Source organism: Mya arenaria, chromosome 3 (assembly GCF_026914265.1).
Source record: "Mya arenaria isolate MELC-2E11 chromosome 3, ASM2691426v1".
Taxonomy (NCBI): domain Eukaryota; kingdom Metazoa; phylum Mollusca; class Bivalvia; order Myida; family Myidae; genus Mya; species Mya arenaria.
The window spans coordinates 44,741,699-44,755,835 of NC_069124.1; the positions used below are offsets into that span (position 1 = coordinate 44,741,699).

Consider the following 14,137-nt stretch of genomic DNA (forward strand, 5'->3'; position numbering starts at 1 on the left):
TAGCTTGCAAAACACTTATCCGTACCTCATAGGCCAATGCCACTCAGGTACTTATTATAGAATGCTGCATATATGCAGATATAGTATAGTTGGACGTGCAAAGCCCAGGGCACACCGCGTTCACCGCGAAAACAACTAGACCCGCCAAATGGTGACCATGTTTTATTACGAACCATCATAACACGAAGGAATTTGTAATTTGGCAACCGGTTTCTGAGCAGATTATTATGTAGTTGTGGTTAAAGTCATATAGTTAAAAAACGACTGCAAAGTTCTTAACGAATCAACGTGGTTAAAGGAATATGATAAAGGGTCACCTCAGGAACAAACCTCTGATTTTTTTGGAAACTGAACTGTTGTTTCTGAGCATGAAATTTTCGATACAGTCATGTGGTGAATACTATCCCCGCCCACTGTCGACTGAGTTGTTCACAAAACAACATGGTTTGAAGTTATTTGATATAGGATCACCTTTAAAACTAGTTCCTAGTGGTCAGGAGCAATATACACCCAATGAGTTATGGTGCTGTGTCAAATTGTGGTTCAAGTTTGCCCTACTGATGCAAAAGAGATGTGGGCCATCTACAGACGAATTAAGTGAAAGCAGTAAGTGATGTTTCATCGTTCTAGGCCAAACATGTTAGCCATGTCATCTGATACAAAATACAAGATTTATCAAACCATTTTTAAGTTGTGAAAACGTGACTTAATATACCGACAGACTGACAAACATTTGTTATTTTATATGCCCCCTTTGGAAAGAGGCCATAACTTTATCATGATACTAAAATTAGCTAACTTTTAATAAATAAAGTACATAACTGAATGGTCTATCATGCGAAACATTTCACCCATAACCATATCAATGTCAATTATGTTTAACAATTTGTATCATCAGGCGCACCATTTAAAGGTTTTCCTTTACTTACATCAGTTCGATGGCAAGTATGATACCGCTGTTTGCGGCACTAAAGTGCTTAAACATGTAAGATTTTGGTGGCATAAAAAGGTAGAACTGAACACAGAGCATGCTGAATGACCCATCTCTTTAACTTTTATGAAATGCCGGTTGGAAAGACCACCTAAATACCAACACTTCATAATATGATTAAGTTTGATTTTAGAAGGGCAAACATTCTAACCAAATTAAATTAATTTACGTTTTTAAATTTGAAGGCCTTACAAAATAACAACCTGGGGAAAAGTGTTGTTATTCTCAAAATTTTACCAAGTGACCATATTGGTGTAAACAAACGTGACCCATATTCCACGAAGACAAACATTCTGATCAAAAATGCATAAAAATGGATAAGTGACAAATGCATATATCAAGATATTTTTGCATCATATTTTAATTTCCTTGCCTAGATTTTATTGGGATGCACATACTGTTGTTCATGAAGGGATAGGACTTGAAATGTTTGTGGCATGCAAAACCAGATTTGTCAGAATTTCTATGATGATTAAAATCCGGATTTTATTCGCATTATATACCTATACCTTATTTAACACGATGATTAATGTGACATTTATTTCAATTGTGAGATGTTTGCCAAGGCAACAGCATTTAAATTATTTATAACAAAATTCATTTTTAGAGTAAATTCTGCTATTCGTTATTTAACTCTTTTACTGATAACATAATAATTTAATACAATTTCACTTAGACTACAATAAATGATTGCCAAACATTTGAAACTAACTATTTGGAAAGCCAATCACTGAGCATTGGTTGCCAAGGAAAAGTGCAATATATTTCGTCTGATACCACCGGTAATGTACCAAAATATAAATACATATGTAGATGCCCATTGGTAGTTGTATAGGATTATAAATGGAATGAATACGGAAATATACAATAAAAAACATATTATTCTCATTGATTTTGTACTTGTGACAACATTTGACCTCCATATCAGCATGAGAACTTGACATTGTTGAAAGACACTATCATTCAGTGATAAGAAATAACCAATAAACAGACACTTATCATGACACAAGTTAAACCTGATTTAATTCATATATGTTTAACATGTTTTTATTAAGTTTATTTTGCACTTGCACTTGAAAAAATCCTCCAACAAATTATGGATTTTACTAGATGCAGACAAAATTACCTTGATTGTACTTGAATTTCTAAATGTCAAACGTTAAAGGGACTGTACTCCGTATGATGAAATAGCGAAAAAATAAAAGAAAATTGTCGAAAACTGACATAATCTTGGAATCGATGTGTACAATGCATTGAAACTTACTAACTGAATCACCACATAGTTTACAATTAATTTATTTTTGGCAGAGTTTTCGTATTTTTCCATCAAAAAAGATTACTGGGTATGTCTGCCTTGTAGAATTCATTCCATATGCGTGATTGGCTAGTCGATGAAATCACGTGATATTACCGAGTTAGGTGTATAGCTTAATTGTATCACCCGTTTAGAGTAAGCCTTCGTAGCTCAGTGGAAACAACGCTGGATTGCTTTTATGGCGACACTGCTTTGAACCTGGTCTTCGACACAATTCTTTTTTTTTAATTTTGGTATTCTTTTTTACAATTATGATAACAACGAGTAAAACATTTTATTCAATAATTGTCCTGAGATACAGAAAAAAACCTTTTTTGGTGACAATCTGTTGTACAGTCCCTTTAAGATAAAAATGTATATTGCTCAACATTGGTCAGTTCAAATTATGACACTTACATGCGCCAACACTGGGAGTTTAACTTTGGTGCCCTTAGTGAGAATCTAGTCCGCTTAACATTGCGCTAACATGGCAGCCAAGGCTTCATTCTCTTTTGACTGGTCTGAACAAGTATTTTCAATAGTTTAATATCAACTCAAATTGCATGTTTTTGTCCGTGCATTTCCTTTGAAACTGCAAACTGCATTACTTAATACTCTTCCAGTTTCATTTTCAATGAGCAGTATCATACTGTAGTGTAAAAATAGAATCACCAAATGCTTAGACATACAAATATGAAGTCCAAATTTCATCCTATAATAAGAAAAGCCTCATACAACTAAGGTGACTCAACAGTACTTAACAAGACATATCTAGGGCCTTTATTGGCTAGCAAGGAATATTATCACCCACTGGCACCGCGCTGCCATGTATAAACTTCAACTAATTGAAATGTGTGCTAATCATCACTTATAGCAATACACATAGAAGTTTTACATGCTGGGGTTCATTAGTGAATATTGGGTGCTATACAAGTGACATTGTTTTCAAACTGCTTTGACAAAGTCTGTGAAACAAATGGACCGATTAGAAATATTAAAGCTCAACCACAAAATTAAACGTTTAATCCATAAGGGCTATCATGCCAGGTCTGCAAATGATACAGGATTTGTTAACGAAGGATACACTCACTGACACTATTTGCCGCAAAGCAAATTTGTGGACAGAGTTTGCATCGGTAACCTTCTTAAACATTGACCTTTGAGTGCAAGGTCATCCCTAACAGGAAGTGGACATGAGCACAAAAGTTGTTAAACAACCCGTTGAGTACTTAACAAAAACTAACAGTCTCGTGACAATTCATTTATTACAAAAAATGCTTCTGATTGTTTTAATTAAGAACTTTCTCTTTGTGTCTACACTTTCACTACACAGTTCGTTAAAATATACACCATAAAAATCCCAAATACAATTAATCAATATTATTTGTTACAAAAAAATGAGTCAAATAAAGTCATCTTTAAAAATATTTGTTTGTAGAAGCTCGACTGACAGTTGATAGTTTGTTAAATGTTAAACCATCAGAAAATCATAAACAAGGGAGTCATAATGGCCCTGTATTGCTCAACGGAGTCGTTGCCAATTTGGCTGAATTAAACGTATGTGCAAATAAGTTGCTACAGGTACAAGTTACTTAATAAATTAAGAAGCCTCAAATACTCAAGAAGGGTTTTTCTTAGTTTTGACCTTGTCACTCAGTTTTTGACCGAAGATGACCCTTATTGAACTTCATTGAAGTTCATCAAGACAATAATTCTGAACATGTATCACAAAGAAATGAAAGAATCGATACAATAAAAACATTATTCGTAAACAAGGCTTTTTTGAAAATTTAAAACAATATTTTAATCAATTTTCAGAAGCATTGGTCTACAGTCTGTGACCCAAATAGTGTGAACAAACCAATTGTTGACAATGGAAAAAGGATCCCAGGCAACCCACCTATGGCAAAAGCTCCCTGATCATTTTGTACTCAGTAATGACCCCATGGGTACAATAGAAGCAAACTCGGTAGAGGACCAAAGGTCATTGCTTTAAACCAAGTATCTGCGTTTCAACTTAAAGGTTTTGGCCAAGAAGATGTTTGCAATTTATTTTCCTATTTATGTCAATGTAAAACAAGTGACCTCTAGGTCGCGGTCAGATTTTGAGCATTTAGGCTCAATAGAAGCAAGTACCATTAGTATATGCTACTAACTAGTGATGAATCGATTATCGAGTTAAATCGATAAATCGTCGCTGACATTGCTATGTCGGCGACAATCGATAGTGATTGTTTAAAATAGATGTCGCTATTGTTACTTCCGGTAACTACGTATTTTTTTGCCTTGTGGCAAAATTCGAATAAATGTAAATTTTTATTACCGGTAAATTCTCGTTGAATTCGTGTTAAAAAGGGATGTCACTCTCTTACACAAATGCGGTCATTCGGAAGCTCTCGGCCATTTTTATCGAAACAACCTCGGATGTATATGGACGGTTTATATACTTCATAGATTGCGTAGTAATTTAAATTAGCAGTTTAACTTAATAACTTTACTCTTGGAAATCTTAATTATGTTTGCAAGTATACACTTTATTGGCAATTATCAATTTAAACTTAGATAAATAAATACAAGCTAAAACACTACATTCAATTAATGATATAATTCAAAAATTTACGGACTACTTCTACTGATGAACCGGCATACATCCGAGCTTGTTTGCGATAAAAAACGGCCGAGGAGCTCCGAATGAAATGTGGTGAATGTAAACACTTGTGCATAAAAACTTTCAAACCCTCCCAAAATTACAAATTGTTTTTAATTGTTTATATATTTCATAAAACCTTCTTTAATAACCTGTCTCTAAAGTGGAGTGGGGCTGGTCTCACCTGCAAATACCGGGGATCCTGGCTCGATGCTTTCTGTTTTTGAAACCGTTTTTGGTATTGTTTGTAATTAACTAATCTACTTTTTTGTGAAAGTTTTATGAAATTAAGATATTCTAAAGAAATGTTCAATATAACAGGTTTTTGAATGTTAGGCTAGTTCACAAATGTTTAATATGCTTTTACATGGATAAAATGCTAAAATAACTTACTTGACGCGGTGAGCATCATTTTGAAATTGATGTGCAATTATTAATTATATGTTGTATTGTAATGTATTTTCGTTAAGTTATTAAAGACTAGCGCAAAAAGCATGACTATAGCATCACCCGTTCTGATTCCAAGTTTAACCATTTAATTGATAATGATGATGATACTATGTATAAACAATGTATGCCTTTCTTATATTATGCATTTTCGATTATTGTCCGATAGTAAATCGAAATGCTTGGTCCAATTCGATTCGATTATCGATAGCAAATGGGGTCAGATTTTCAAACACTACTACTAACACAATATATTTAAGCCCTCGACCTCAAGATTTTGAACAAGAATATTGCTCAATTCTTGTTTATACAAGACCACTAGTCATACCAATAGCTACATTACAAATATCTACGATGTACGCCTATCAAAATTAAGAAAGATCTTTTTCTATATTTTCAATATATTGGACTTTGTTGAACAAATGTCCCTGATGATGTGGTCAGTTATAACCCCATAAAATAAAATAAGCAAACTTGGAACAGGACCATTAGTCAATGTAATGAATTATTTTTTTATTAAACTCTAAACCTAAAGGTTTTGGACAAGAATATTTTTCTATATGAGTCTAGAAAACTAGTGACCTCATGGATGTGACCAGTTTTGAGCCAAGCGGCAAAATATAAACAAACCTCGTAGAGGATCACAAGTCATTGCTACAAACTAAATATCTAAGCTCTCATTCATTCGTTCATTCGTTCATTCATTCATTCATTCATTCATTCATTCATTCATTCATTCATTCATTCATTCATTCATTCATTCATTCATTCATTCATTCATTCATTCATTCATTCATTCATTCATTCATTCATTCATTCATTCATTCATTCATTCATTCATTCATTCATTCATTCATTCATTCATTCATTCATTCATTCACTCACATATCTAAAGATAGTATATGCTTGCACATTTTTTCATTCATTCATTAGTATATGTTTGCACATCAATTCATTCATTCATTCATTCATTCATTCATTCATTCATTCATTCATTCATTCATTCATTCATTCATTCATTCATTCGTTCATTCATTCATTCATTCTTTCATTCATTTATTCATTCATTCATTCATTCATTCATTCATTCATTCATTCATTCATTCATTCATTCATTCATTCATTCATTCATTCATTCATTCATTCATTCATTCATTTTTTCTTTCTTTCTTTCATTCATTCATTCATTCATTCATTCATTCATTCATTCATTCATTCATTCATTCATTCATTCATTCATTCATTCATTCATTCATTCATTCATTCATTCATTCATTCATTCATTCATTCATTCATTCATTCATTCATTCATTCATTCATTCATTCATTCATTCATTCATTCATTCATTCATTCATTCATTCATTCATTCATTCATTCATTCATTCATTCATTCATTCATTCATTCATTCATTCATTCATTCATTCATTCATTCATTGTATAGTAATAATAATAATAATGTTAATTTGTCTTACAATTACATGACTATACTAACAAATCGTACCAGGTCAAAAGCCGTTCATTCGCTTTAAGCCCTCCTCCAAGAGGTGGGTAAATTGATCAAGATGGCCGACCCGACATAATCAAACGCTCGATTCACAACTCATTTTGTCGATTTTAAAGACAAATTGAAACTTCGTGAATAAAAAACTGTTCCATTACATCCATATCAATAGAAGACAGGAATACAGAGGTAAGAAATCGCCAATTATCACTGTGTGAACAAATTAATGCATTAAAAATATTCCCACGGACAAATTTCATGTACAAAAACAGTGACAAAAGAAATCTGAAGTTTAAGAATGTATTTACCTTGTTTCGCGTTAATATATTTTCAAAATCTTTCATAGTTCAATGCAAAAGTTGGAAACCAACACTTGATTGCAGGTCTCGACCTTACTTTGTTGAAATGTATCCCACTTTGCACATATTTTGAGTATTTTGCACATTAATATTTACAATCAAATTGAACCGCCTGTAAACATTGAACAATAAATGACAGCTATGACGTCATTTTCTATGAAAAATACCTCAGTCTATAGTCTATTTCTACAGTTTTCTTTTATATAGAGGCACACAATGGAGTGATTGCTAACTAAATACTGTAGAGTGCCTTGATAATATAAAAGTTTACTGTTTATTTGATAAAAACAACAGCTGTGGTATGAGAACATACCCAAATTTGATTTTTTGAGTTTGATAAAATGTATATAAATTATACTGTTACATATATAGTTCTTTGTTTTACACGTTTACGTTCAATTGTACCCAACCATTTCATAATTGTGATTATGAATATAAATAATCAATTTAGGCTTTTCATCAGCGAAAGCCAGCAGAACCAGTGTGATGTTAGAACATATAACAGGCACATGATGAAGACACCAAGAGCAGTGAGGTAATAATAAGATTTTTTTTCTTCTGTAAATTGACAGTTTACTGTCATTTGAGTGAAAGCAAAATATTAATAACTGGTTTGTTTATTGTGGAAGCCATCATCTCTTACCAACGCTCTTGTTAACTTACCTTTCAAATTTATAGAAACATTGGCCTCTTGGGAATGCCCTCACCCACCCCCAGCATATTTCCATATCACCGCCCAAAATTCATTAATCATCAATTTAAGATATGAAGCTGATTTTCACCTACAACATATAATTTTAATGATTACAAAATAATTTTAATTAACTTTAGATTGCTGCCAGTGGAGGTTATATGACAAATATGCCGTCAAGAAAACATCACAAAATGAACTTCATGGGGCCGCTAGTGTATTTCATGCTGTTTGACATTGCTGATTCTGGTTATTGGTTATTACATAAGAATTGACTTTGATTTTGAATTTAAGACCATTTATTGTTTAATGAAAATAGAAAATAAATGTTACACTCCTTGGATATTGACTTTATGCTCCTGTAAAATGGAAATATGGTGACTATATCAGTAAGTACTTCTAACACTTAAATTTGACATCAACAATGGGACAGCTTAGTTTTTAAATAGTTAAAAATATTATTAAATAGTGCTGACAATAACTGAAGAGATCATGTTTCATTCTATTTTAAACAGAAACAATGATGAAATAAATAAGCAGACACTAAAACAAAATTCATTATGTTAATTATACATGATTGCACTTTTAGTGCCAAGTTGAGGATACTGCAAGCCTAATTAGGGGTAGGAATATAATTATAAAAATATATATATATGTAACAAACAAGATCAAAGAAAAAGATTCAAGATCATTTGGTCATTAATAATAAACATAACTGATATGGTATATAAATGTCGCATGTAGTTTAATAATCGTATGAATTTGCAAAATGGTTGGATGCACCATTTAATAAATGGAATTCTTCAAGAAATGACATTTCACATAGAGGATATAGAAAAAATCAAGTACACTTATAATATGTGTCTGTATTGACACAAAAAGAATCAGTGGTGTTTGCTTACATATATTCTCAACTTCAGCAATAATTCAGTTTAAAATATTACAATGGACCCCCAGCTTTAATTGACAAATACAGGGAATACTGAAACAATGGTACATATTAGTTGAAAGATATATGAATTATTGATCACTTTGATGAGAATCAATTCTAAGAAACTCAGTGCATCATTTCTTTGACAAGTTGAAACTGACTATAAATTCCTAAGGTGTCAGCGTGAGAAAAACGGATGATGCCATTAAATTTCATTCAATTTCTTTTTTGTTTTTTGTGTAAGCAAGTATAATTTATTGTCGTTTAATTTCTGTTTTTAAATTATTCAGATATATATTGTGTCATTATGAATTGCATATCATTTCAATAATGTTCGCATTTTCCTGCGGTATTCGTTGACCGTTTTGTATGAAGTAAAGAGAAACACCCCTGAATTCAGAATAAACCTACCCCTTCAAGTGTTGCATGTATTTTATTGATCAGCCACGGGAGTAGCTTATAAATACTTTGTTCTGTTTTGTTGAATATTTATCATGTAACTTGTTGGACCGATTAAATGAATTTTGCCATTAAAACTGCCTTTTAGATTATTTTTATATAAAAAAGATACCTCCAAACTGACAGCTGTGCGGGGAAAATGACGTCACTCTATTGCATTATGGGATATTTTTGTAAAATTTACTCTGGTAAATTTACCGCCTTGGTAATTTCTTTTATACAACGTATTTACCGCCATGGTAATATTACCACGGAATTTACCGGTGGTTTTACATACCGAGGTAATTATTTACCATTGTTTATAAAATTGGCTGCTGGTGTCTAATCTCTTTAAAAGTCATCGGAGAAAGTACACACTTTGTGTCATAAGCTAGATAAGACTGTAGCCATTTCTGTTTCAATTTCGAGCGATCATTGACGGGAGCCGTCATAGAGTACAACAGCTAGTTAAGTGTATCACTTTATCACTTGTGGCCGGAAATGTTTACATTGTTTCGTAACTGTTTAAAGTATTGTTTCTGATTCACTGCCGTTTTTCTCTGAAGCTCTTATGTAAAGGACGCTTCTAGGAAAATATGTACGTCAGCTAATTGTGTAAACCCTTTATTTCGCTTATTACGGAAATAAGATCTTTAATTTGCATTCATTAATTTCTCCGAAGTAATAGGTATGTTCTCTTATTTTGAGATATAAACTGTTGAATCTTAATATTTAATTCTCATTGTCTGTGCACTTGAGTTGTGATTGGATCAGAACATTAACGGTAAGTCGCATGTTAGATGTTTGTGTTGTCCTGTGTACATGAAAATAATTATCTTCACAATTAATTTATATTCATTTTACTTCGCGTATAGCGTATAGGAATTTACCCTTGTGAAATAAGGCAATAACTCGCGCATAACGATTGGTATTTAGCCAAGTTACTCGTATAATAGCAACATCCTTCACCGCTACAGTCGAAACTCGTTATGTCGAAGTTGTTTGGACCACGGGTAATATTTCAGCAAACAATGTCCGATAAAACCGAAATACAAAACAGGTCTTAATCAATCAAACATATTCGAAAATAAGTTCGACACATCCAGAACATCGAGATAACAAAGTTCGACATACCGAGTTCGACTCTATTTTATTACCTTAGAAAATACTATTTAGCGCTTTAGAAAAGTAATTGCTCTAGTAGGCATACAGTGTATTTTCTTCTGGGGAATCTACGTAAGTGTACATACTACTGACACCATACCGTATACAACCGTGCGTAAAACTAACACCATATCATTGTACGAACATTTGACTAATAATTATGTTCATTTACAAATCATTTTTAGTAAAGGCATCTTATTTCCAATTGTGTGTTTTAGATGGACGGGGAATCTGACCATAACGCCTGGATGTCCTTTCGTCTGTCACGAGCTCTGGACGACATTGGCGTTAACCGCCGGGTTGTTAAGAAAAGGCGAGAAACATTCCTGCTGAGAGAGGCGGTAGGGTGTCTATATGACATATTAGATGGTACAAATATTACGTATTTTCATTTCGGTAGCCAGTCAGAGGGATCTACAACCCCGGGGATGAATTCAGACATTGATTTGCTTGTATGCAAACATAGCACCAACATCATGTCAGACTGGGCAGACTGGGGCAGGGAGACAGAACCTCCTGATGGTGAAAGAGGAGACAACTCCGCCACAACACTATTGGCTTCAATTTATCAAGCCAGAATCTCCCGAACCTTACAGATATATCGGACAGAAACTGATAAATTGCATACCGCATGTAGATCGACGGGTGTTTATAAGTAATAAAATGTGGATAAAAAATGCCAAACAACATTTTGGAGATGACCTTATATGTTGTGGTCCTTCAGTTAGTTTCAGTGAAATGTTTGACATTGTTCCAGCTTACAAATGTAAATTTGTCCCACCAGAAGTTTACCGATGGTTTCACCGACCCAGACGTGGACATTGGCCAACACCGGAAATGATGCAAGCTGCAAGTGAATGCTCTTGTTTTCTTATTCCTGATGGACATTTCGAGAGTTTGAACAATAATATTGAGTGGCGAATTTCACCGAGCCAAATCGAACGCATTCTTGTTTTTAACTTTACAATAGTGCAGTTAAAATGCTACGTCGTCTTGAAAATGATCAAGAAACACATTATGGAACACTATTTAAGTCATAAAAGTAAATTAACTTCGTTTCACTGCAAGACTGTTATGTTCTTTACACTGGAGAGAGTATCGCCAGCGGAGTGGAGAGAAGATCGGCTAATCGAATGTATAGGTTATTGTTTGCAAACACTGAAAATGTTCTTGATAAGGGGTTATTTGCCACACTATATCATTCCTGAATCGAACCTTTTCGACGGAAAAATCACTCGCCGCTACCAACTGGTATTACTCGAAAATATAAAAGAGTTTTTGGAAAGCAATTTAACGATACTACACGACTTGAAGATTGATGGCATAGGACAAAGGATCCAAAACCCTACAACTGGAATGTTTGAACCTCGATCAACAATTTTCAAGACAATAAATACTGTTTTAACATACGATTTAATAAGAAAAGTTGGTGTGTTTATTCTACTGTTCGAAAAGGAATTGACGGATCCTGCAACGTATCGACGATTATTAACTGCATTTTATATACATGAGGATGGTATTATTATCTATAGATTATCTCGCTATGAGCGACAGGCACATGCACTGTTTAAACCGCACATTTACTCTTTATTTGCATCCATTGCTTCGTCTTTTTACATAAAACATGAACTTCAACTCACACCAGAAATATTTCATCTCTATAAACGTTCTCTTGACACCGACGTGGCGTCCATTAGACTGAAACTGGCGTCAATGTTTTACTGCAGGGGAGATCCACATAGAGCGGCAGACGTGCTGAATGACGTTGAACGTAGATACGGCGATAATGTGCATGCCCTATGTCAGTGTGGAAGGGGATTATATAAAACCGACGATCTTCTCATTGGAAGTACAACAGATGATTGGAACTATGATACAGTAATACGTAAAGTTACCCTTTGCGTGACGTTTACAGATTCAGAAGTTTTCTGCGTGCCACCATTTCTTTTGTATGAAATGAACAGGGCTGTGAATGACGATGCTCAACATAGAAATAGGAAGGAAAGATCCTGGATGGATTTTGCCGCAGTAGACTCTCAACCATTCCTCTTCTACCTACAGTATCTCACGAACAGGAAACTGCGTCTTCGTACTAGACAGTTACTAGCACACAACAATTTAAAAAACTGTTTAATAAATCAAGACAAATTAAGGAAAATGCATCATCCTGAGACGGCTGCCAACTTGCTGGGGCACTGCTCGGAGATGGAAGGCGATCCGCTCGAAGCGTTAGATTATTACATCCAATCCGTTTAAAATATTCCTAGAAATAATGCAGCCAACTGGCATATCAGGAGACTAACAGGCTATTTATAGTGAAGGAGTGCGACTGAAACGGTTACATATTTTACAGACTATTACTGTGAAATGTAATAGTTGATATATAGTGATTGCTTCCACAATAACCGTGTTGAGTGCAACCTTCATATCAAGCTAGTGAAGAAAACAACGTTTCTGATATAACTCATTATATAACAAAACTACATTATAGATGTCTTCGACTCTTGTATATATTTGCTTTGTTGTATTGGCATGTACATTATATGCAATATTTGAAGGAATGACAGCTTAAGGAAGCGCCGAATATTGTATATGTGATACAGGGTGTCAGTTTTGTCCGAGCCCTGCAAAAATGCCGCAAACGCTGACATCCAATATTAAGAAAATATGACATTAAAGAAACTATTTGTCAAGGAAGTTATTAATGACAGAATGGATTTAATAAGAGAGTTAAACGTTCGATATTAAAAATGTATTATTGTTGTACAAAAGGCGAAATAAATAACATATGTAATGCAGTTAATGAGTTTTATGTTGTTATTATTATTGTTTCAAAATCGGACTCCAACCCGTATTGATATTTGAATCGAATCGGAAGTAAAATGTATTTTTACTATCGGTGTATTTCTGTTGATTATATTTGTATATCAAATAAAAAAGGTTAACTAATGAACTAAGACCATGAACATATATCAGAAAGAATACATCAACAGTCGAAACTCGTTATGTCGAACTCTTGAATCTCGATGTTCTGGTTATGTGGATCTTATTTTCGAATGTGTTTGGTTTAGTAAGACATGATTTGTATTTTCGTTAAATCGAATGGTCGTTATCTCGAAGTTTTTCCCGAGGTCCGAATTCGACAAAGCGAGTGTTTACTGTATGTGTATTTTAATAATAGCTCGATATTATAAAGCTGGCATTAACTCCTACGTGTTTGACTGAGACAGTTTAACGTCAACGTTACATGTTAAGGTTTCCCGCCAAAAACACAGTGATTGTATCAAATAAGTCGAAGAAAGTACAACTAAATGCTTGTATGGCGAAACCTCAAGAACGGACGGTTAACTCTCGTTACCGTTTAAGGTGTTTCACCCAAAATGTAGTGAATGTATCAAACAATACAAAATTAGTACAACCAAATGCGTAACCTCATAAAGTACTGTCGGTTAACTTCCGTTTCATTTAAAGTTGTTCCACCAAGAGTGCAGTGAAAGTAAAATGTATTTTTACTATCGGTGTAATTTTGTTGATTATATTTGTATATCAAATAAAAAAGGTTAAATAATGAACTAAGACCATGTACATATATCAGAAAGAATATTTCAACAGTCGAAACTCATTATGTCGAACTCTTGAATCTCGATGTTCCGGTTATGTGGATCTTATTTT

General features: G+C 33.7%; 1 pseudogene; it reads left to right on the top strand.

The window, feature by feature from the left end:
* Positions 1 to 9,933: 9,933 nt before the first annotated feature.
* LOC128228167 (uncharacterized) lies at positions 9,934 to 13,257 on the top strand (annotated as a pseudogene).
* Positions 13,258 to 14,137: the final 880 nt, after the last annotated feature.